This window comes from Zootermopsis nevadensis, unplaced genomic scaffold (assembly GCF_977971745.1).
Source record: "Zootermopsis nevadensis isolate Lab colony 2312 unplaced genomic scaffold, Znev_1.0 Znev_ptg000008l, whole genome shotgun sequence".
Lineage (NCBI taxonomy): Eukaryota > Metazoa > Arthropoda > Insecta > Blattodea > Termopsidae > Zootermopsis > Zootermopsis nevadensis.
In genome coordinates, this window is record NW_028259140.1 from 13301881 (window position 1) to 13327212 (window position 25332).

At 39.8% G+C, this 25332-nt stretch overlaps 2 protein-coding genes and 1 long non-coding RNA gene across 4 annotated transcripts in view; 1 reads left to right on the forward strand and 2 right to left on the reverse strand.

Moving 5' to 3' along the window:
- LOC110840611 (uncharacterized) overlaps positions 1-25332 on the forward strand; it is a 356302-nt gene that overhangs the window by 253030 nt on the left and 77940 nt on the right. The gene's annotated exons all lie outside the window — the stretch shown is intronic.
- The window catches only part of LOC110837022 (scavenger receptor class B member 1), a 162225-nt gene that overhangs the window by 88890 nt on the left and 48003 nt on the right, over positions 1-25332 (reverse strand). The window lies entirely within an intron of this gene.
- Positions 396-24807, reverse strand: LOC110837032 (uncharacterized). Its single transcript, XR_002545549.2, has 3 exons — positions 24288-24807; positions 3350-3500; positions 396-1155 (listed from the first exon to the last, which is right to left on the reverse strand). It is a non-coding gene; the product is annotated as an uncharacterized LOC110837032 (long non-coding RNA).

Below are 25332 nucleotides of genomic sequence, written 5' to 3' on the forward strand. Positions count from 1 at the left end.
CCTTAGTTCAAAGTGTGGACAACAGTGCAGCTACTACCGAAGAATGAAAAGACAAAGATGTGGAGTACAGGTCGCCTAGGTACTCCAAGGGCTGAGGTTGGTTACGGCAACGAGGTAACTCAACTCAGGCCAACCATGGACACGCACAGCCAACAAGCCCAAGACTCTCAAGAAAATCAATCAAGAAAAACAAGAGTGGCTTGGACAAGAGAAGAAATGAAGGAAGTAGTTTGGTGTCACATGTATTGTAAAATATTTTATAATACATGTGGCACAATATGGATCCCGGAAATAGCTGCTGCCCTATGTACCTTAGGGACAAGGTCTGTCTCGGGTACATGGAAGTAAATACCCCATAAAGTAGTGAAGAGATGGGATAATAATAATAATAATAATAATAATTCAATCCATTTATTAAACTGTTTGACAACAGCTGAGATCGCAATTACTTGTAAATGCTAAAATAAACACACAATAAAATATAATTAAAAGTAAATACACTAGAAGAGAACAATTGTTTTGATTTAAGGAGCTGGCTGATATCAGTATGTAAAATACAATCTTCATTAAATAATTCAGTAACCTCTTGCAGACTGCATTGATAGCAGAACCACATGTGGCTGAGGAAAATTGCGATAAACAGCAAAAGTAGTCTCTGATTGACCTAGAAGTTATGCGCAGACGTAATGGACGAACAACAAATTTATTCTTTAAAACATCAATAATATAAAGGTCACCAAGATGCCTCCTGTGTAAATATAGCTTTTCCAGTTTTAATCTAAGTGATAAATAACATTCATACATTTAGTCACATGCGTGTGGTTGTCGGCTCAATAACTTAGAATCTTGAAACAGATTTTGAGCACATTCCGTGTCCACATTTTCTTAGCACCGACTGACATCTTGTCTTCTTGTTATGCAATGTCTCTAGTCGTTAACGGGAAATGGGCGAACTTCTGTGGTGGGATGATAGCCGTGACAATCCAAATCGTGAGGTAAAGAATCCCGATTTTTAAACGCCATGCCATAGCGGCTTACAGCTGACGTTCGGTTAAATATCGTGCGCTGGGTGGAGACGTGTGGTCGACTTAACGATCTCTGGCTATGAAACGTTCTTGAAGACATCCGTCTTTCATCGAATTATGACCGCCCCAACTGTAACCAATCACTTCATTCATACACTTGCCACAGTAAACGGAATATGAGGCGTATGGACGGGGTTAGAAATATAAAAAAAATATACGTTAGTACTGTACCATTCTTATAATACGTAGTGTAGCCATGTTGGCCTTCCGTGCTGTCTGCTTCCTGGCCATTACGTGAATTGTTTCACCTTGCATGAAGAATTATAACACAGAGTGCGGAAACACACGAACATCCACACAGTAATCTTGTAAACGAGGAATATAATTTAATGTGACAAAACGTCTCATAAACGTTCTCATCTTTAAAATCGGTATCCTCCTTGTTACTGCCTTTCAAAGTGTAATTTTTGAAGTATTTTAGTTGTACCACCGCGTATCCGCGAGTTCTATACATTCAGCTGCTCTTGTAGTCCGTGCAGATCTTTTGATTCGTTATACCAAGTGGACTGTTAGGACGATGCGACGTTTCGTAGGAACATGCTTCATTCATCTTCAGAGTTCGAAATCCAGAATACTACCATCGACATCATCACCGTCGTTGGAACCTCAAATTTCATACAGTATTTGTTTTACTTTATTCATCCAGATGTAACAGATGAGTAATGATTTGAGTGTGCGGGCCAGAAGATGGATTCTGAACTCTACAAATGTTACAGCTCTAGTAAGTCATTGAAGCGCTAATGCGGCCCAGGGTCAATGTTGCTCAACAGTCAATTGAACCAGTGGCCTTACGTCAGTCTTACACTCGTGTTGCAACCAGGCTGGCGAAGAACAGGAGTGTCTAGGCCAGGGGAAAATTTTCGCGTTTGGCAAAACCCCTTGAGCATCGTTCACTGCGAGTGAGGCGAGTTTCTGCCTTGGGGTTTCTCTGCAAACTGGGCAACCACAAGGCATCCCCAAGCGGTTAAGCGAACCCATGAGCTACATTTTGAGGGTTCCTTTCAAAGCCAGCCGGGGAAATGCACCCCAGATTACGTCTGAGCGGTGATCTTCCCCAGTCCTTTACTCTTTTCGGCCTGACTTACTTTGGGGCTTTGCCCTCAGGGCGTGGTCCCCGTATCTTTGAACTGCAGTGATTAAGATTAACATGTAAAAGAATATTGTTATTAATGGCAGTTATAACAGAGCTGTTGACCGCAAGAACACGAGATCTCAACTAAATAAATGATTGATTGATCGATTGATATCTTTAGACTATTTCAGGCTCATAATTAATTTATATAACATTTGAATCGAAATATTCATGAATCTCAGGACTTTTGACAACAGGAACTGAGGTAATCCCCGGTGATCGTGGCAAAGTGATCTTGTCAATCGATCTACGGACCGTCGAGTACGAAGTGTTATCGATTAGTTTTTTTTTTCCGATCGCGATGCCAGACAGAACAAAATCAAGTCTTCAAACGCGATAAGGTCTAGTACCAAGGTTGCAGGTTAATGGAATAAGATGGCACACTGCTCGTTCTCTGCAGGCAGCAAATAATTATTTTGCCAAAGTCTCAGCTTGTCAGCAGTTAAGCCATTCTGCTTTCGAAGTGAAACATCGGATTCCTTAGTGAACACCTTTCAATAATGGCGTCTTTCGGCACGCGGTTTAACGCCAGAGGCTTTTGATGTTCGTGTCAGCAGACAGTAGTTTCGGAGTAGAAAACGGGGAGGAGGGCTGTCATCAGCACGCATCCCACGAAATGGCTTTATGAGGGCGTTTCTGGTCAAGGTCTTCCAGAGTACTGACGTCGTTTAATATCCACGTCCTGATGTCTGAGGCTACAGAGACGTGTTACTTAGCACCACTCATGCCATTCGATAGGCCTGAGCACTCTGCAGTTTGGGAGAAAACGTGCGTTACGACGAACAACCACAAGCGATTTGTTCCCTAATAAGTATACACGTCGTCCTTTCATTTCGTCACGCGGAGCAGAATACGCCTGTCGTCTGATTTAATCTCCATGTGCGTCAACTTCGGGGACCGCATTTTACAAATGGGATTAGATAATCGATTGCATTGTGGTCTGCAGGAAAAATACTCGCATTGTCGGAGTAGTTCAGTGTGAAAGGTACTCGAGCTGGTCTTTCGGTTCAGTCAAAATCAGATCACAGCAGGGTGACGTCATGCACGAAACAGCATCCTGAATCTCGTTAAGCCCCGGAAAAGTAATGATTCCTCTTTGTATCCGGTTTCAAATGTGGGATTCAGAACTCACCCTATAGCCCATGAACTTCTTTTAGTTTTGAGGTTTCCTTTGCGGCGAATACGAAGATGGCCACTTTCTGGATTGTTGCGCCGTGTAATCTGATAGAAGTTTACCGACGTTTCAGAGATGCCTCCTGCCTCCATCATCAAGGCGCAACAACCTAGAAAACACCGACTTTCATTTCCACAACAATTCCAAGGTCATTGTCGTTTATTTAAAAATGACGCTTTGGCGACTACCGTTGAACCAACCAAAGAGCTCACTCAGTAGTAGGCAAGGCAGCATTTGAATTATGAGACAGCCTGATTACATATATTTGATTATGTGAACGATAATAGAATTCGGGTCCAACGATCACTGAGATATAACCTATACCTGAAATGTACGACCTTCGCCTACAAATTGTAGTAGTTACGTCAGTGGTTCACCTTCCCACCTGTCCTTGGCAAAGGATTCCAAGTGTGTTATGTATACGGTTATTATCGGGAAATATACTTCACAAACACTTTATGCATTAATTTTAAAATCAAGCTTGTAACGAAAGTTTAACTCGAAATTCAGTTTTACATTTTTGGATGGTTGATACCGACAGCCTTGCTCCGAGGGTCGAGGCTAAATTGTACTTGTTGCTGCCTCGAACCATGTCATTCCGATTGCGTTAACTCGTGACGTAGCAGTGTGTCAGACATGTGTGTTGTGGTTTGTTTAACGATGCTGAGCGCACCTCACAACATACATACAGCGTCAGATGATAGTCATTAATGAATAATGAATCTGAAATAAGTCGGGAAAAGTGGCAGTGACTACTATCCCGGCACTTCGCTGACAATATTGAGGAAATGCACAAGGAAATTGTCAGGGTAGGCTGTATCCGGACCGAGATTTGAACCCAGGACTCTCCAGTGTTTGAAATGTATGCTAACCAATTGGCCACGAAGCTCGATTATGTTGGTGTAAACCAGGGATGTGTAAAGTATCTTCACGTTTTTTTATGTTTGGGTGCAAACAGTAGGATGCCGATGAAATAATTTGGTCTGTGCGGAAGAAATGTTATCTAATCACATCTGCCTATAGTGCGTCAGTGAAAGTGTTGGGGAGCTATATACGTTGAAGACGGACTGCCACAAAGAATAAAAAAAAATGATTGCAGGCCTGCCAGACACATTCGGGTTCCCCGCAAGCCGACCCATCACATGCTATTAGTTTTCCGTTCCTGTGACATAATTATTTTTATACTTTTATGCAACGTAGTTTGACATCAGTACATCAAGGACTTAATATGCATCTAGAATTTCTCAACGTGGAGACTCGGACTGAATATAACACGAAGTGATATTAAAGTTCCTTAAACGTCGTGGAATGATGAAAGATCTCTGGACACGTTCCTATTAATGTCAAATACACCTCAACGCCATTCTCCAGAGGTTTGTGACAATTTTGATTAACAGAGATATTATATTGAACATTTTAAATTGTCTGAGGTGTGTTTGACAGACACTACGTTTCGGGGGTTGCCTCTACTCCCGTCTTTTAGTGATTAGTTGTCATTGACATTTTAATTTAATTACTGTTGGTGATAACGATCGCGATCGGTCTTGGTCAGTAACTTTCGAATACTTGGCTTGTACGTGAATTACTGGACCAGCATGGTGTCCCTGAAATGCTGCCTTCACCTTCTGATTTTTTTTTTACAAGGAACGATGCTTTGCAAACCAAGTATTTTCTTTAGGCCATAACCACTGTCCACTGTATCAGGTGAAGGAAATAAGTAATGAATCACATCTAAAGCCAGCCACTCTAGAAAGTCCTTAGACAGTTGTATCCATCTCTGATCATCCCAACTTGTCTATTAATTCATCTTAAATATTATACTCCGATCACCTTCTCGGTCATCCAAGTGGATTCTTTCCAAGGGGTTTCCCAGACAATATTCTGCATGACTTTGTTGCCTCTTCCGCCTTGGCCACGTGTGCAGCCTGTCGAATATCCTAAATCACACTCCTGATAATACTAAAAGAGTAAAGCAGTCCCGCTACACGCCATGTAGGTCGCTGGTGGGGAGAGATTGTATAGCTCCTACTCATTCTTGACCACGGTACTAGATGGGAATAAATGGTCAGCATCACGCCCCGGCCGCGCTTTACCCCCAGGAAAGAACGCCTGTACCCATTAGATAGGATGCTTGGTGGGCTCCAGAGCCCGTCGAGGATCGAACCCCGGTCGTCCAGCCCGTAGCTAGTCACTATACTGACTGAGCTATCACGGATGATCATGTTAATACTACATGACGTAAATACGACCTCCACATGCGTGCGTACTTAGTACCATGGCCTTACCAGCATTTTAGGAAAAAGTAATTTAACAAACATCGAGGTCGACTGGTTAGATCTCTTGTTTCTTTTTCGTAAGTTCTGTGGCTAAAGTCTCTGGCCGTAGACAGGTCGTCCTGATTGAAGTTTGTTGTGATATTTTTCAGTCCTCCAGGCGAATTCTGGTATTGAACGAGCCACGATCGCTTCCTTCCATATATTTTCCTATTCATGAATCATATGATTCGACGTTATATAATACGAGTTACTGACAGGGTCGTTAAATTAAAACACGGATAATCAATTAAACAATTTGACGCGTATATAAGCAAATAAGAAACAAGTAATAAATAACAAGTCTGACAGAAGATTAAGTTCTGAGTTCAAAACGGCCATTTTGTAAATCGCAGTATGTAAGAAAAGAAAAGGAAGAAACTGAGAGAGTATCAAGGCTGTTTAATAATGGATAAGTGGCACAGGTCTGTGGTATGAACGTGGTCTCGCCAATAACTACTCTTACTGCTCTTCTGATAAATTTATGTGCACGATATTTTATTGCACATTTTCGCAACACACAGATCAAGAAGCTTTCGTTGACAGCAACAATTGCGAGTAACCATCGACCATCGAACGCATGGAATAATGGAGACTTCAACGAGGGATACAGACGTGATACCTTGGAGACTTCAATGCTGGAGTGAGATACGTTCCGAAATATTTAAGACGTGCTTATTTGAACACACTTTACCGTTTCGGTAGTTTGTACGCCGAAAATTAGATATGTGAAGGCCAATGAATGAGAATGTGATTCATGACAGAAACTGAGCTTGGTGCCTTTCTTCGCAAGCATTTGGTATGAGGTACTGGAACTGGGAGTAAAGTGGTTTTATTCTTTGGAAATAAACTGTATTCAATGGCTGCGCATATTTAACCTTTTTACAGTTTCTCTGCGTTGTATTTTCGTGACGCCCTTTAATACACTGAGGCTTCTGCGACATAGAATACTTCCTCTCTGTCTCTCTCTTTCCATAAAGAAAATAACATTCTGTTAGTCTGCTTGTCTTATACCTTTTTTATTGGTGAACATCAGTGACGGTAGCGCGTAGAAGGAAGGGGCGAAGTTGACAAATAATGTGGGATCTGATCTGCAGTAATTGGTTTACTCCTTAAATCTGTGTGTTTGTAATTACCAGTGGACTCTATAGATGGGGCTAGTAATAAACAGTTTTAGCAAAGGAGTTGGTTGTCATCTGGGTTGTTGCGCCGTGTAGTCTGGTAGAAGTTTACCGACGTTTCAGAGGTCCTTGCTGCCACCATCATCAGGATGATGATTACCCTGAAGACGAGGACGAAAATGGCTCTCGAAACGTTGGTGTCTTCTCCATTAAACCACCTTACATTCTGCTAGCCCGAGAAGTACCAGAACCAGATTGAAAACCACAGGGAAATACAAGATATTGAACAGGGCGGTTTATCACGGGACTGAACTGCTAATTTAATCTTGGGTAAGCAGTACCACACTAACATTGTAGAAGTTTATAATCTAAATCAGCCAAACCTGTTTAGAAACAATGAGTACATAGTACATTTTTGCAGCTTTCATTATAATTCCAGACTAAAAACAGGCATCCCAATAATTTCGATAAAACTTTCTTTTAGTGTGGTTAAATCTGGTCAGGTCGTATGTAAACCCATGATTTTGTGGAATACAGCTTTATATTATTTTTATGTCCTTCAAACATCGCCCACATAGATTTTTCCAAATAGTTTTCCCCTGTCTTTCTCGTTTATCCGCGACCCGAATCTGCGTCCCGTTGTTGCTATAAGTGAAACTCAACATCGGTCTTAAATTCCATCCTTTGTGGAAAATCTTGATTAACCAGGAGTCATTATTGAATGAAGCAGAAATTGTTTTACAGGTCAGTAGAGCAGTTGGCGCATAAGACAGAATCGACATGGCAATGAAACCATATCTGCAAGAAAGTAGTGTAATCAATCAATTGGGAATATTTCAACGTATATATCTGAGAGCAGTTGTAACAGACATGAATAATGTTAATGACGAGATTATGAGGTCATATTGTGAAAGTATTAATTCATATTTGGTTCGTAAACTTCTCATTCCGTCGACGATCGTCGTCTAGGTTATGGCGCCGTGTGAACTAACATTTTGCAACACGCCGTCTCCATCTTCAGGACTGGTATTTAAATACCAGGTCGAAAGGCATCGCAACCTTGAAGATCACCATTTTATCTTGACCGCTGTGAGATTCTCTCATCTCATGTGTATTCATCATCTCTTCTTTCCAAAACATCAAAGATCATATAAGGAATTAAAGTGTTTTCAGTTACATTTCAGAGGCATGTGGAGTGGTTTCTTGTGATTATGAAACATAATTACAAATATTTAAATACAACTGACTTAGAAATGTAGTTTAACTCGAAACGATAGGAGTGATTAGCTCAGGATTTACATAAGACGGAACGCCGATGTTTGTAAGTTGCAGGAAGTTCTTATGGTCTGGACTTGCGGGTAAGGTGGAGACAAGAGATGAATGCAGAATTTTGCTGCTGAAATAGGTTATTGTGTGGATGGAACAAGCTTACGAGACTTTCAGTTTTCAGTGGCGTTAGTGTAGATTTAGCGATGTCGAACCTTTGGGCTCTGCTGCCTCGGTGTTAGTTTAGTCTTATGTCCTGAAGACATTACCGTCTGAGTGCCAGTTAAGCCGGGCTGTGGCACCAGTCTGTACACATATTTCTTTAAGGTCAGAAACACGCAGTTCGCAGAATTTTGGACAGTAATTAGAGTAGTAGAGGTGTCCCTCTAACGCTTTCACTCTACGTCTCCACTGACTGTTCGTTAATTGAATTCCAAATTGACGTCATAAATGACCTCTCTCCTGTTGAGCTTTCAAGGCCGACACTTCCTTTTTGTCTTTGCCTCTGTTTTACGTATTCATATATGTTTCAAACAAAAAGGCCAACTTGTTAGTTTCTGAGAATTAATTACATTGGCTTACTATAATTAACTAACTGATTGCTGCAGCGGTAACATTCGGACTTTGTACCCTAAAAGTACTCGGTTGAAATATCCGCATGTTTAACGAATGTCTTATTTGAACCTTCCTTCTGTGATTTTTCTTAATAATTTCTAGCAGAATCCGAAATATAACTCTCAAATAGACCACGGTACACTTCCATTCCAATATATCTCCAATTGCATTTATTTTCCAGTATAATTCAGTGCTGTGTTTTCCATACGTTCGGTACAGATTTTGTTTAGGAGCGCTAGTTAAGCCCAATAAGTGAATTTGCAGAGGTAGTCTCAGAGAAAGCCCTAGTATTATATAGTTCATGCTGTAATATTGCAATAACTGTGAAACGCGTAAGGAAAATTCTCTCTTATAGAGATGTTTTCCAACGGTTATGTCTGATGAGAAAATGATTGCTGTGTATAATAACCAACAAACATATGAGACAAAGAATTTGCTACAGAAATCAGTGCGACCAGAAGTCTCGTGTGTACGGTTCATGATCTCCGGAGAAGTCTTATCCTTCTTTACAAATACAAATCATCTCTTCTTACTGTACACTTCCAGTAAGGAACGTATTGCAGGCATCCAGTAAGCAATATAAGAACTATTTGCTGTTCGGTTACATTGTTTTTCTATTATCCTCCTGCTATTAATTTCGAATGAGCTGTATATATGATTAATCACAGATTAAATACAGTATTTTGCGTTTGGTTCAAATCCTAACCATCTTCTGTAATGTAAGATTTGAGGTTCTCCTGCCTCCATCATCAGGGCGACGAGTGACCCGGGACACAGCCATCTTCGGGCTTCTACTAAACATTGCATTCGATTATTGAAATACGCTGCTTTAACTTTTATCTTATAGCAGTACTTTATACTTTATTTCCTTCTTATTTATATATTTTGATGTGAATAACTCGAGGAAAAAGTTATTATGAGTACACCTTCGGATTTGTTTTGTTTAACACATTTGTCTGATAATGGCTCAGTCGCGCCGAAACATATAATTCAGAGACAGTGAATTATTGTATTTTTTTTGCTTTTCAAAAGTATTTTTATAGGAAAAAACTATAATACCGCATCTTGAACATCTAGATTTATATATCTGATAGGCATGGGATTCGAACCTCGGCCATATTACCGGCTAAGATGTGGTCTCCATTCGAATTCCGAGAAAATGGATGCCATCACCTTCTTCAAAAACTTTGTCTGCCAAACATTTATTATTATTTTTTCTCAACTCATTAGATGCTCATTAGCCTGGAACGTATGCGTAAGAACAGATGATAATTAATCTTAGATCTTGAAACCCTGCCACTTAATTCATTGTCTTACACCAGGGAAGCAAACGCCAGGTCAGTGCTTTGTCGGCGTTAAGAGTTGTGGAAACGCTTCATAACACATGGTGATGAAACTCTTGAATTTATTACCTTAATCTTTCATATTTATTGTCGTGTTTCCCTTATGTAATTTAATACTTATTAAGTAAAATAAAGCTGTCCCACTATACGCCATGAAGGTCGTTTAGGGGCCGAGGAGGGAATAGCTCCTACTAATTCTTGACCTCGGCACGAGATGGAGGTGAGTGGTCAGCATCACGCACCGGCCACGCTTTATCCCCGATAAAGGACCGAGGTACCCATTGGATAGGAGACTGGGTGAGCCCCAGAGCCGGTCTGGACGCAGAGGCTGGAGGAAAAATCCTCTGCCTCCGTCGGGGATCGAACCCCGGTCGTCCAGTCCGTATCCAGTCACTATACTGACTGAGCTCTCAATTTAATACTTATTAACACAAACAAAAATTAACCTTTCGCCTTTAATGGGAGGGTTTTTGCACTGCATCTGAAATTATTCAGAGTTATTTTGCATTTTTGTTCGGGTAAAAAACTGATGTTAGTTAAAGCTCTATATTTGTATTATTTCCACCATTTCCCACCGTAATGACTTAGGAATTCCATATGATCGTTACTTTGTATAACCTCCACAATATCAGTTATTCTTTATAACTGTGTCTTATATTTCCAATACTGTGTTCACTTTTACATCGCAGTTGCTTGCGACTGCATGGCATTTGACTTTGGTTCGAGAGCTGCAAGCAATGAATCAATTAAACTTGAAACTTTTTATGTATATACAGGGTGATTCTTAATTATATAAAATAAATATATGTTTCTTGTAGTACTGAAATCAAGTCAAAAGTGTAATTTTCCAGCCCCCAGGTGATACATGAGCGAATATGGGGGTCGTATCATACCGAAGAATTCGACTAAACATATGTCCCGTAGCTACTTTGTCCATCAAACATTGCACATAGACTGCCCAGGGTGCGAACCTGGGCCTCCGCCGTGAGAACCTCGCGACTGCCAGCCTGATCTATGATGCTGTCACATGAAGGATATGCAGTATTCTAGAAAACAGTCGAAGCACGGGACGAGCTTCGACGATTGATTCAAAAGGTTGGGACTTAAATACGACACTTGCGTGGATTTTTTTTAGCGTACCACCAAATCCTGGCGTCATAAACTCAGTCGTGCATTGAAATAAACAGGGAGCCTTTTCAGCAACTTCTGTGAATATTAAAACGGTGTTGTGTTGGAATATAATAATTAAATGTGTTGCTAAATCGCAACGTTTTTTCTTGTCTCGTTTGGTTTTGTAATATCTCGCTTAGAAACCGGTTACTCTCTCTGGCTTTATTTCAGGACAGAATACGGCCCTTGCATTTAATATTGATGGTAATTGAGTTACGATTAAAAAAATGAATTTATTTTACTGTGACCTTGCCGAATGAAACGTTTCGACGGAAGTAGACGTCATGGAATGTTCCCACATCTTACAGTAGACTGACATTCGGTATCAGTTGATTATATCTAACATTTTCTGACTCAGTACTTTGTCTGACATAGTATTGCATACATTTGATCAATACTTTCCTTTATTTTTCTATGCGTGCACCTTGAAATGTAGCTCCGCAACGGTCGTGGAACACCCTGTATAAGAGCAGAACGAATGATTTAAATGAAGTAAATGTAGGATTTGAGGTTATTTATCGGCGGTGAGTCTGAAGATGGCTGTCTTCTAGATTATTGCGCCGTGTAGTCTCGTAGAAGTATAACGACGTTCCAGAGGTCCTTGCTGCCACCATCGTCAGGGGGATCGTCATTATACTTCTACCAGACTACACGGCTCAACAACCCAGAATACAGCAATCTTCAAAATGAAGTAAAGTTTTGGAAAGTGGTGTGTGTCAAACGCCTCGCATCCCCGTCGTGACTAACTTCAACCCTGGTGATGGATGCAGTAGGTTTCGCCGAAACGTTTGTAATTACCTACACAGAATTACAAAATACGTTGTCGCATCCCAGAAGACAAGACTTTTAATCCGTTCTCCGTGAAAGTTTAATATCTCATGTTTACATAGTATACTAGTGCATAGACTCTTTGGAACACTAGAGAATGGAACTTACCCGTCGACCGGTATAATCAGTCCAGATTCCAGAGTAAGGTCAGCGTTGACGTTAGAGATCACCCTCTGTCAGGCTATTCTTAGTATATAAACGGCCGCAGTCTTGTGCGTCGCAAATGTCTGCTTTGGAACGTTTATACGTGTTTACATCTAAGTTGACATATTGACTTTGTTTTTTTGGTTTGGATTTCTTAACTGCCTGTGGTCTGCATATGACCAAATACTTTATTTGCTGTGAGGAAGGTGATCCCAAGAGGAGCTGAACACGGTCAGAATTATTTGTCTTTGTGCCCTTGTTGGTGTTACGAGTGAGTAATCTCTTCAAGGTTTTTTGGGGGGAAAATCCCGATCTATTTTAATCTGTATCTTGGGCGTAAAATTATCGTGGCAACGACTCAAATTCTGCCTGTAAGACAACTTTGTGAATAGGAAATATTAATAACACACTTTCTGTATTTTGGTAGAAAATATGGAGGTTTCATCAGTCTATCTGTCACTTATTAATAACTTTTTTACTTATGTAGACAGGCGCCAGGAGAGTATTTGACGCCTTTGGGCGTCTGCTGTCGAGTGCCCTCAGTCTCCAGCTGTACGCTCGCAAGTGTAGTTGGTGCGTTACCACGCGTGTAGCTTGCCAGTCCACGATGTCGCCATACCGTGTTATATAAGTATTGTTGGTGCGCAAAGAATTATTAGCGATGACAACGTCGCAATTTATATTTCGCAGTCTCACTCTGCGCCTTCGTTCCTGTCGACAACTTTAATGTGTCTGTACCGAACGATAAGACTTTTTCGGAAAATGCAGGAAGTCCTAAACAAATGTATGCACAATGCTAACGTATCTAATGGTCTTGATATACTGTATACGTCTACAACTTTTATTAAAGTCAGTATTTTATAATATAAAACCAATGTAGCCCTTTACTTCCGCTGTGATAAATGATGAATTAACGAGGTTGGCGTGAGAAATTTGCGTGTCTCTCCCGAGTATTGCAATTATCTGCACACCAAATGAACAACATCTGCAGTTGCAGACTCGAAATTGTGTCTTCAATGTACACATGAGTTTGTTCGTGTCATCAATGTTTACTCTTTGTTATCTTATATTAAAGTCTGGTGGAGTGTGGTCCGAAGATCGAGGTGGACACGTTTTCGAAACACCTCTTAAAATCTATAATCCCAGGAAGGGGTCATTTTAACCATTAAGAATGATTTCTGCCTGAAGAAGTTCGGGATTTGCTGCACTGCGATATTGTCTTCAGTTTGTGGTAAATATAATATGTGCTGTTTCAACATTTCCTTTCTTCAACATTGCTTTTAAGTCTGAACAAGAATTTTCCAGAATAATGGATTGGAAAGTGAGATTCGAGACAACGGCCACCTCGATCTCCGGACCTCAAATCCGCTAATTTGACCTTAGCGACTGCGTAAAAGAGTGATATCTAGAGGGAAACTCGACGAAGCAGATAATTTGAATTGAAGGATAAGAGACGCAGTTGACTGTGTAAATCCATCGTTTCAGATCCACTAACAAGAAAAGATAGTGTAGAAATAACAAACAATCCTGTTCCAGTCTTCACATTGGCTGTTCAATGTCACAGAAACTTAACATCAATGACACGAAAATGGAACAGCTTCGTTGTAACTCCTGATTTTACATAGCCCGACTTTTTGCGTTACACGTTGATGCTGACAATTTAAACATTAAATATTCTCGTCCTTTCATTTAAAATTGATTTCCACTGCCGTGGCTAAGGTTTCTCCGACCATGCCAGTGCAGTTTATGTTTCTCAGAGGATCGTAAGTCGCTGTTGGGCTTAGTCTCCTGCACAGCATCTCTATGGCACGGTGAATTGATTCCTTACCGACGAAATTATTTGATATAAGAATTGATTGAAATTGATTCAGCGTACAGATGTATTGTGTAATTCCTTGCCAGCACATAATTGCTTGTATTAAATGAATGTTATTGAAAAGTAGCGTGTCGAAAAGTAAATTTCATCCGTGGAAGGAAAGTGGCAAGATATTCAGCTGGTTATTAGCTGGAAATAAAAAAGTGTATCTGAAACCGTGACAGTTTAGTAATGAAAGTAAAAGCAGAGAAGTGTGTAAAATACAAATAAAGCAAACACGCAGTATTTCTTACTGGACTTCTTACGTCATGGCGCAGCGGAAAACGTCGTCACACGATAAAATGACCCGATATCAGTACAGAACTCCATATCGATTAAAATCCCTGACTATCGATTCAAAGATAGAGTTCCCGAGTGAGGAAGTCTCCAGAACTAGATCCGGGATCCCGACCCTTTCCACACTTACACCCCCCCCCCCCCCACGAGGTATCTTGTCCAGCCGCCTTTGGGCTAGCGTATGACGCAAATGTATAAAAACAAGTAGTTTAGGTTCTAGTCAGTTCAAGGTAGGGATTATTGTCGGAAAGTAGCCTATCAAAGGGGCAAGAAGTGTGCATTCGTTGCAGGGTCATATTTTCTCTGCATGAGTGATATAGAGACCGACAACTGATAGATTGGGTTGGTTACATTTTTATTCAAGAATGCCTTGAATTAAGGTGTGTCTCTAACGACATCCGACATCACCAGTACCTGGCCCAAAATTTAAATTCCGTCACCTACTTTCGAAAATTAGAAGTCGTGGTGGAAATCAAAAGGAGACTCGCTATGTATTTTACTCGGCAGTTGTAAAATGCAGGTTGGTCACGCCGTGAGTTTACACTATGACAGAATACAGAACGTACAGGAAGTACTTAGAACCTGAGCGCGTGTACACGTGCCGACAGTGCATTTAATACACCCTCCACTGTTTATTTCCTTCCTAATTGCTGTTACTATTTATTAGGCAGCATCTGAAATGTGGCATTAGATGCGTCAGATTTATTTATTTATTTTCGGGCAAGAAATCTCCAGTATAATTTAAATACTCTTGACATCCCTACAAAAAGCATTTAATCCGGATAAAATATTAAATTAAAATTAAATCCGTGGCGTAACAGCCCTCTGAGAGCCAAAGCCGACTAGCTTGACTGCTGGTCTCACGTTCACATGCCTAAGCAGAGGTGAATGATCATCCAACCAGATACAGAGTGACGTGTGGTCAGCACGACGAATCCCCAGCCATTGCTGGTTTTCCTGACCGGATTACGCTACTCATTGTAGCTCCCCAATTTCCTCACGATGCTGGGTTGGCACCGGTCCCATACACCGGTCGAAATCTCATGAGAAAATTTCTTCTCCCCCGAGACTCGAACCAGCGCGCATTCCGTATCGCCGGTCCGAAGCATGATGCCTCAGACCGCGCGGCTACGACGCGGGACAATCCGGATAAAACATGGTAATAAATAGTCTAGTTAAATGTTAACGTACTCTACTTCAGACACTTCTGACCAAGTGTTTAATCTGATATTAATTTAGAATTGTAAACATCTTCTACTTACTTAGTAGAAAGGTATAATGTCACTCAGACGCTACACGTGGACTTTGCACAATGGATCCGGTTTCTAGAATCTGTGCGATATATTTCCATGCCATGAAGACCTTGCAGTCCACCAGAGAGTGAAGCACAGTCAACTGAGAGGCCTCGCTCTTGTAATTCAGCTTGTAGGTCACATGGGCGTTTCATTAGATTGGTATTTGCCATAAATCTGAAAGCTGCTGAGTGTAAACAGGACTTCGGGAGATAATTCTGCTGCAACCTAACCTAACGCCACAATTACGTGTCGACTTTGCCGTTGGACCGCAGGCGCTGGGAATCTTCCTTTGGTCCAGGGAGAGGGTCTCGATTTCTCATGCAGGAAATACCAACAGCAAAAGCTTCTTTGGTTAATTTTCATCCTTCTCGTTCCATCACAACACAAACTCCCATTAATCTTAAAAGAAAAAGTTAAACAGCGTGGTTTTCATAAAGCGAATCTTCAGACATTGAACCTATAGAGACGTTGATTCTACGAAGATCTGTGATAATGGATGGATCATATGTCAGTACTGGCACAAAGTAACCTGATGACATTTTTTTAGATCAGACCGTCAATTTGTGTGTCTCTGGATCAGATAGTCGTATATATCAATAAAACGTGCCTCGATTTTAAAATTTTCCATCCGTCCAGTACGGTAATTAACGTATGTTGTGCGCACGTGTGTTTATGCGAAACTGTTTGTAGGTTCTATTTTCCTTTGCGTGATGTTACTTATTCGCTGTGCTTAAAATCCCAGGTTTATGTTTTCAGCCAAACGCCGTCATTGAGGCAGATAATTAACATATTTACAGACCAGACCATAAATGAAAGCTATTATATTTATTGCCAGGGGTAATGGATAATAAAATATATAACATAAGGTAATTAGAAGATCTGCAAAGCTAGGCTTCCGTGTTTACTGAATTATAAATTAGAACGAAAAACCGAACTCATGCACACGAAAATATTGGAGACCTTCGTGTTAATCCTGAATGCAGGGACGAATATGCATGAATACTGTGGTTGGTAAGACGGCGAGTTACGATCACACATCGGAAGGTAGTATATTTGCGTCATATTGTGAATTAGGTTAATATTTTAATATTTTCCGTCAAATCACAATTTTAATAAGATAATAAAATATTTAAAATATCATTTCACGTTCCGCATCGAATGATCGATTTACAAGTTGGAACGTCTCTTACGACATGTTTCGGTTATATTTAACCGTCCTCAGGTATAAATTAGATTGGTAAATTTAAAATTCGAATTACAATAATTTACAATGTTATGCAGTTTATTGAAATGTTCTTATCAGATTACTCTTATATATTAGAATGAAGGTAATTGTTTTTTATATATGGCGTGGTTCATCTGATGTTCAATATTAGTCTGTAAAGCAATGATTTAAATAAAACATTAATAAATATGGAGTAATATAGAAAACAACATTTCAATAAACTGCATAACATTGTAAATGATTGTAATTCGAGTTTTAAATTTACCAATCTAATTTATACCTGAGGACGGTTAAATATAACCGAAACATGTCGTAAGAGACGTTCCAACTTGTAAATCGATCATTCGATGCGGAACGTGAAATGATATTTTAAATATTTTATTATCTTATTAAAATTGTGATTTGACGGAAAATATTAAAATATTAACACATCGGAAACAAAATGGCGAGACTCTGATTCTGTCTTTCCTCGCCTGCAGAAATCATTTACCTTCTAGCCGGTTCAGAACCATGAAAGGATTGGGCATTCCTAGTGGCTTCAAATACTGTTTGTCTAATGCCGGTGAAATGTCACTTCTATTTCTAGAAGACCACGTGATGATACTTTACCACATGTTTGATGCCAACATGTAATCTTAGTTGATGATTTACAAGTGCAGCCATTGCATCTGGTGTGGAGGGAATATCACTACCAAATAATTTGAGTTTTATCAACTTTAAGACTTATGAATATCTGGTGCCATATGAGTACAGTTTACAGCAAGCAGTTAGCCGACAAACGTATTTCGTTAAAGATTTAACGCAATGCAATTTTTTGTTATAATCATGCATTAGAATCGTCCTACTGTTTATGCATGATGCTTTAATATTATATTTTTACTTGTTAAAGTCTACAATTAAAATAACTTGATATCAATTATGCGTGCCTGGAAATCTAGAGTCTTAACATAAATATAAATATAAGTTCACTTTTTAAAAAGTTGTATAATGTGCTTTCTTGTGGTACCAAGGACGAAACATAGACAGTACGAGGCATTTTATGTCATAGTGGTAATGAGTGGAAGCCAGTTGTGGAACGGGGTGCTGCAGAGTGCGCGAATAATGACTGGCGAAACCCATGTCTGACGAACGTTATATTTGCCAAAATGAAAAAATAAAAAAAATACGCTGTTGTATTAAGTGTTTGGGATGTCGACTGCTTTCAGCGGTTTACCCTTTTGTCATGTCTGATGCAACCCGGTGAAGAGATTCTTCGATGACGTATGAAATGCACAGCCCTGAATTTTATTTCAGCTCTTCCAATGTGCGCGGGTTGATTTCTTCAAAAACACCCGAAGAGAGAAGTCCGATGCGATAGATCGAGAAGGGCACAAGTTTCGAACTCGTTCAATCTCTGCATTTGTTACTTTGCTCTGTAGCCCCGTCTTGCAGGATGAAGTTTTAAAATTTGTGTAGCCGTTTACAAACTTTCATAAGATAACCCACTATGAAAATAAAGTTTCTCGGTGACTTTCTTGGACAGCGAAACAAATTTTCACAGCTATCGCCCAAACTGTGGTCACTTAACACAAAACGGTTTCTTTCTCGCCTTCAGTGTCCCTCAAACGGTTTACCGGGCGAGACATTGTCGATTTCTTTAACACAGGAAAATCGATAAATTCATCTCTCGACTCATTACGGCAAGTTAAGTTAAGAACGAGAAGCCGGGTAGTTTTCGACCACGAACACTCGTTGCTCTTGTGAAAAAGACATCCTTTCACTTCGACTGTTGCAACACAACTGACGGTCTGGCGCGAGCTCTTGTGTAGTCACAGCGATACTGTGTGTTTATTAATCGAATCGAAATGTATTTACTTAAATACAATTTATTTAACGACGCTTTCATTATCTTGACTACCTAGCGTCGATATAATCGTATTGGATTAGAACCATCAATTAATATTTTAATGTGGGTTAACTGACTTTTCGATAATCCTGTATCTGACATAAGGATTTTAACAAATGTAAAAATGATATTAATAGTTCACTCATAAACACGGGATCGATAGATCGATCGATAGATCTGTGCTTTAGCATTGGACGTCCATGATCTGTTTCCAGTGCGATTTATTGCTGGTAAAAACTTAATAAAACCTACTTGATTACCGTCTGACTGCCAACGTTACAAATCTAATAATTATCTAATCATCAACTGTTCACAGCGTAAAGATTTTAGATTGGGTGTTAGGGGTACCTTATCGCCTCTGAGAGCTGCGATTGCTAGCTGATTGTGAATCGGGTGGCCACTTTTCGAGACGAAATAATCACGTTATGAAGATGAGCGTCTCCTCATTCCCATTCCTGAAATTGGCAGGTCCCGTTCATGGCCTGGTTGATACTTCAAGGTGTAGGCTAATTTGTTCCTCTGCGTACAAACGATTTTGTCTATCGGATACGGAACTCAGGCTGGGTCAGTTGTGCTCTGATGAAAAACGAATAAAAGAATTCTTTGATTTTTGGGATTTGTGGCCAGATATCGCGCGTGTCCGACACGTGCAGAAATGTGTAATCATTTGGACTCACAATGCAGTGGTTCAGATCGGAAAGTGTTGCGGTCAACGGAACTGCCAGAAGGTAGGAGCTGTAAATTTCCATTCCTGTAATCGACTGGACTTGTGTTCATCATACTACACAGAAGCATATTAATCAAACGCCCACATTAGATTTTTTTTAAAGAACAGAAACAAGGCTACTTGCAAGTGCTCCATACGTCATCTTACATCTTGTGTCTTTATAACAATTCGATTTGCGTCTTAAATCCGCGTATCCGTAAGCAAACATCTGAGAATTTACATCTGTAGAGGAGATACATTTCTAACTTCAAGCAAGCTAAACGTGGAATTATAGCAACCACAGTTTTTTCTGGTATCCTGTCTCAGAGTTCAAGAACATATAAGAATATCACTTTTAGATAACACTGAGAGGAAGACACGGTCATGAGACTTAAAGGTAACGTGATGACGTGTATCCGATATATCCCATTGATTACGCAACTGTAGCATTCAGACAATGTATCTGTCGGCACGACCCATACTCGTGATTGAGACGTCGTTAATTTACTTCACTGCAGTATTTATTTACGAATGTTCACTTGGTATCTACAGAGTCGTCTTCAGACATGCACGTCCGATAATGACATGAACCGTAGACGGATCTTTGGAATCGTTTAGTTGAGAGTTGAATGAACGGGGCCTGTGATATTGCGCCTAACATGATCACGTATAAACGGGTTTCAGAGACAAAGAGAAGCCATAAAGATGTTTAAAGTGTTTTTATCGCAGTTCGGTGTAAATTTCTCTTACTAAGCCGAGGCCTTATCTTGCTTTCAGATTCTGATCGGCGTTCAACTCAAAATCCCACGCTAAAATTTGTAACCGCCGATTATGTGTACGCTCCACAGATTCCAAAATGCCACAATTACCAAGAGTCGTCTGACGTTCCAGGTCGTAAGTCAAATCACATGACGCACGACGTCACGGCCTAGTGAACACCATGCCTATCGACGTGACCAGTGTTCGGAAAAAAGTCTGTCACAAAACTGAAGTTATTTTCGGACTGGCTTAATTAACGCAATGGAAATTTTCTTGATAGCAGTGCACTTACGAAGGCCGCACGTCACTGAGAGCAGTTCCAGAATCACATTAGTCGGCTACCAGACTTACTTTAGTGACTTTATGACGCAAATAAAACTAATTACGGATTACTATATATAATCAGCTCGTGGGATTGGAATCACTTGTGGGTTTTATTTTATTATCCTCTGGAATTTATTCGTCTTTTATAAGATGACGACGTTTCTTAAAGCATAAGCAATTTTTAACATTGACAGCCTTTAGTAAATCAGTGTGTCATGTGCCATTCTTTGAGTATTGATGGAACCTCAAAAATCTGAAAGTTATTTAAATTAGATCGACATTGTCCGTGTTAATTCTCAGTCAGAAGAAACTGTAGCTCCTGGTTTATGGCACCTGCAGCAGACTTAAAGTTCTTCCTTCTGTCAGAAGTGTGGAACCGTTTCTGTCCTCGAATGTGCAATGGATATTCAGTCTCTATCAGTCTTTCTGCACATTTACTATAATTTTTAATATTTTGATTAATTGAGACTTGAACAGCACACGTGACCACTTAAAAAACGTCCTCCACATTATGTTACCGACTGTAATTAATCAACTTCGCTGTTATGAGCATTGCTTTAAGGCACGAATCTGCGCATGACGGAGACAAATAGGCTATTGGCGGACTCAGCAGGTATACCACTTAATTTCTGTGAGGGCCTGTGGCTCAGCGACCAACACTCAAGCATCCTCAGACAAGAAAACACGTGCAATTTTCAAAATACTCGGTTATTAACCTTTGTAACGAACAGTTATTTTCATGGGCATAATCTTATGACTTCAACTCATGTTTATTTTACTACAATGAATGCTACAGATTTCAACGAAATACGTTATATGTGAAACTACATTAGTCTACAAAAATTTTCTTTTATGAAAAACGTAAGAACAGAAACATGAATGTGACTGGCATCTGAGTAAAACTCATTCCCCTGATAATGGAAGCAGCAAGGGCCTCTGAAACGTTGGTAAACGTATATAAGACTACACGGCACTACAACCCAGAAGACATTCTCACCTCCATCAGACCAGAAATTCTACTAAAATTATGTTAGCATACATGCGATTTATTTTACACTTGATTTATTTTCCCAAAGAAAAGGTGGCAAGTTCTTCATCTTTGACCGAAATCTTTGTAGAGTTATAAGCAAAATCAATTTTTGGACTTATGTTGGTTTGCCAATTACCCACATAATACTGAAGGAACATTGCATATGATTATATCTTTTGTTACTCCTGTGGTGACCTGTTTAAGCCGCTGTGGGTTACCGTGCTTTCTCTATGTTAAGACATAAACCAAAACCTAGTAGAAAAATAGCATGAGTCCAGAACACATGTTATTTTATTAGGAGGCATATTATGTAAATGGCTGCCTACGCGCAGTAAAGGCTTGGGCCGATATGATTTCTTTTGTAGACTGTGAATTTACCCCTCGGAGATTGCCATGGTAACATGGCTCAATTCTCTCACACAATGGACTCATGTGGTTCTGCTATAGACCGATTAAGTTAGAAGCTGTGCGAAAGTAATTTGAAGCTGCAGTTCAGAAAGTGGCGTTCGAAATTCTTCAGAGTCAATTGTAAGATTTCACTAGCGCAAATGTGCGGGTTTCATTCGAAGATAGAAATGAGGGGGCAGTTTATTTGAGCAATTACTAATTGCTTCTGATCAGTATTACAGAGAGAAACTAGCATCTTGCTAGGAAGCCTCGGTGCTGTAGTCGGCGTTGGCTAACCAACCGAGACAGCCACAAGGAACGACGATTTACATTAAATTGGCAATGACAACGGGAAGAAATTTGGGGTCATTCAAAAATAAGATTGTTGAAGAATAATTTTTAAACGCAGTCGTATAAGAACACCTGGATTTTTTTCGTGAATCCTCTGAAGCTTGAAGTTCATCTAAATAGTATTTGAAAATTCATTTCGTACTTGTGTTGGGCAAGGCCGTGGTCTAGGCAACACGGAGTTTTCCTCCGGGGGCTTCCCCGGTTTCTCCGTGGCATCCCAACAATTACTCCATTCACACACAGAAGAAGGCAATGGCAAACCACTTCTGGATCATCTGCCAAGAACGTATATGAACAGGTCCCAGTCCGAGAAAAGGATGGAAGGATCCTGTTCATATGGACCTGTCCTCAGACAGAACACTAAATAAATAAATAAATAAACCTCAAAGAAATCACGACTTTTTCGATTACAAAGGTCATTTGGTTAATATGTTCGGGGAATAATGATTGTTTATTCTGATAATTATATGAAACTTATACACATTATGTACACAAAAAGAGGGTCACTGAATGCAAAGAAATTAGTGGTTTATGAAGATGGCTGTCTTGTGGGTTGCGCGTCATGCCATCTCCTATGTCTCAAACTTATTTTTTGCGCGCGACTTACTCATCGCCCTGATGATGGCGGCAGCAAGTGCATTTGAAACATCGGTAAACTACCAGACCGAGCAACAACCCAGAAGACAGCCATCTTCATACTCGCCGCTGTGATTACCTGAAGCTCGCTCGATCCTGGTACTCTTGGCCTGGCTTATTTGAAGTATACATTGTTTACACGCGGCTGACAAGATATCGTCAAGTTGCGAACCTGGTATGATGGTTATACTGCCATGTCTTGGTCGCAAGGGACCGCGTCATATAACGGAATGTGCTGCGTGAAGGTAAGGTTAGGATTGGAGCGTGTTCTGCGTTCTGCATCCTACCCCTTACATTATAAGTTTTGTATTATTATCCGGAATTCGGGTACACATGTGGAAGTAGACTAGAAATTACTACCATGTAGAAACAAAGGAACTTGCGTGTTGTCCTGCTCGGGTAAAAATAAATAATTTGCTTTCCGTGACCTGTGGAGAGGGAGACAAAATTTCTAGTCACGGATCGTAGTTATTTTCTACGCCGCAGAGACAGATGACGCTGGCTCTACATAGATTGCTGTTCAGTGCATTCAAATTCTGGTAACTTATTTGCCTTGAAAAGAAAACATACGAATTTCCATACTTGTTTGCACGTGTTTTAGAGCTATCCTATCGGAAACATTAAACAGCTTCTGTCAGCACTGACTTCCGTCACTGCGGTCAGCTCACCTTGGCAAATCATCAGTTGGACTTTCCGCTGATATTATAGTCGAGGGTTCAATTATCATTATTGATCAGTCACTGTACAAAATTCAGAGGTAGCTAGAAGCCGATGACGCGCGTTATGACGTCAAAACGGATTTAAAATAAGAATGACCATTCACAGAGGTCAAGGGTCGGGTGGGGAATCCACAATCGGGGATTCCCTACAAGACACCACTGCGAAAATATTATGAGGAGGTTGATAATTTATTATAAGGCTGCTAAAGCTTTCTTTTTTAATCTAGTTGATCTTAAATGTTGATGTGATTGACATCTACACAAAAGAGAAGTGGCACATGGCTGTATGTACGTAGTCATCAGTTTATGGAATAATATGCGATATATGAGTTCTTGGTTAACATCGTAAATTAAAAAAGTTTATTTGAAGCTAGCTGTAATTCTGTCAAATGAATCAGTCGATATTTCTTATTTTGTAGTTGTGTTGTTCAACTCTAATGCATTTTCTTTATGTATCAGATTCTCTGTGTGTCTAAGTTAACACCGTTTGCTATATTTTTACTATCCGTGTTTTCTGTGCATATTTGTACACGTGATAACATTTTGGCTATTCCAAATGAATCAACTTGTTACATACAATCATATTATCGACTACTCTTAATTCCTAAATAATAAGTTCCGTACTCACCTTTGTGAAAACCCCAAATCTTACATAATAAGTTCCGTTGTTGCATGTTCGTGGTACAAGGAGCTATTATTCTGTTATGAACTGGTCACAGTGGTCGCTGTCTGGGGCATCGGCCCGGATCTTTCTGACGCTGGAATCGTAGGTTCGAGACGTTGATGTTTGTCTTCGTCTTTCTGTGTTGTGCGTTCTGAATATCATTCGTCAAAGTTGTCTTACCGAATATCTAAATAGCTTAAGAAATCTGCCATATATAAGGAGGCTAAAGTCCTTCAAGGGAGTGGCGTAAGTAAGTAAAGACTATTTATGTGTTAATTTGCTTTTATATTTGATGTCATAGCTTAATTGCTGCTTGTTTTTTATTTCATTTCAAGTTCAAGTGTGAATTTTTTCGATAATCTATTGATAGAAGTTATTTAATGCATGTATTGAATGGTCGGTATTGTATTATGTAACAGATGAACCCATTTGGAATAGCTAAGATACGACCATGTGTTTTCACAAAGTAACTTGTATTAACAGACCAGATATATCAACATTAAACGCGTAGGATCGCACTATATATGAATAAAATAGAACAAAAAAGGTTATATTAGCTAATAAATACCAATAGCTCAATTTTGCAAAATTACAAATAGTCATTATTTTTCTTTTAATTATATAATAATAATAATAATAATAATAGTAAATAATAATATATTTGGTTTAGAACTATATACAGAGATCTGTGGTCGCCTAACACCAGGTTTTCACGGCCACAGTCCTTACATACGTAGCACTATTAGCACTACTGCTTACTACAACTATTCACTAATGCTACTCTACATGACTATTCCTTAATCCCTAATACTATTTACATAACTCTTTCGTATTGTTCTCGTGCCTTCTACCCCAGTGGCAGTTCTAAATTCCTAATTTTGACCTGTCTTTTACATCTTACTTTGTACAGAAATTTCCCTACATCCCTGACCTCCGTGTCATTCGTAGTGCTTAAAATTTTCTTGAAGGCCAACTCTTCACCAACGGTGAACCACTTGTTCCTCAGGAG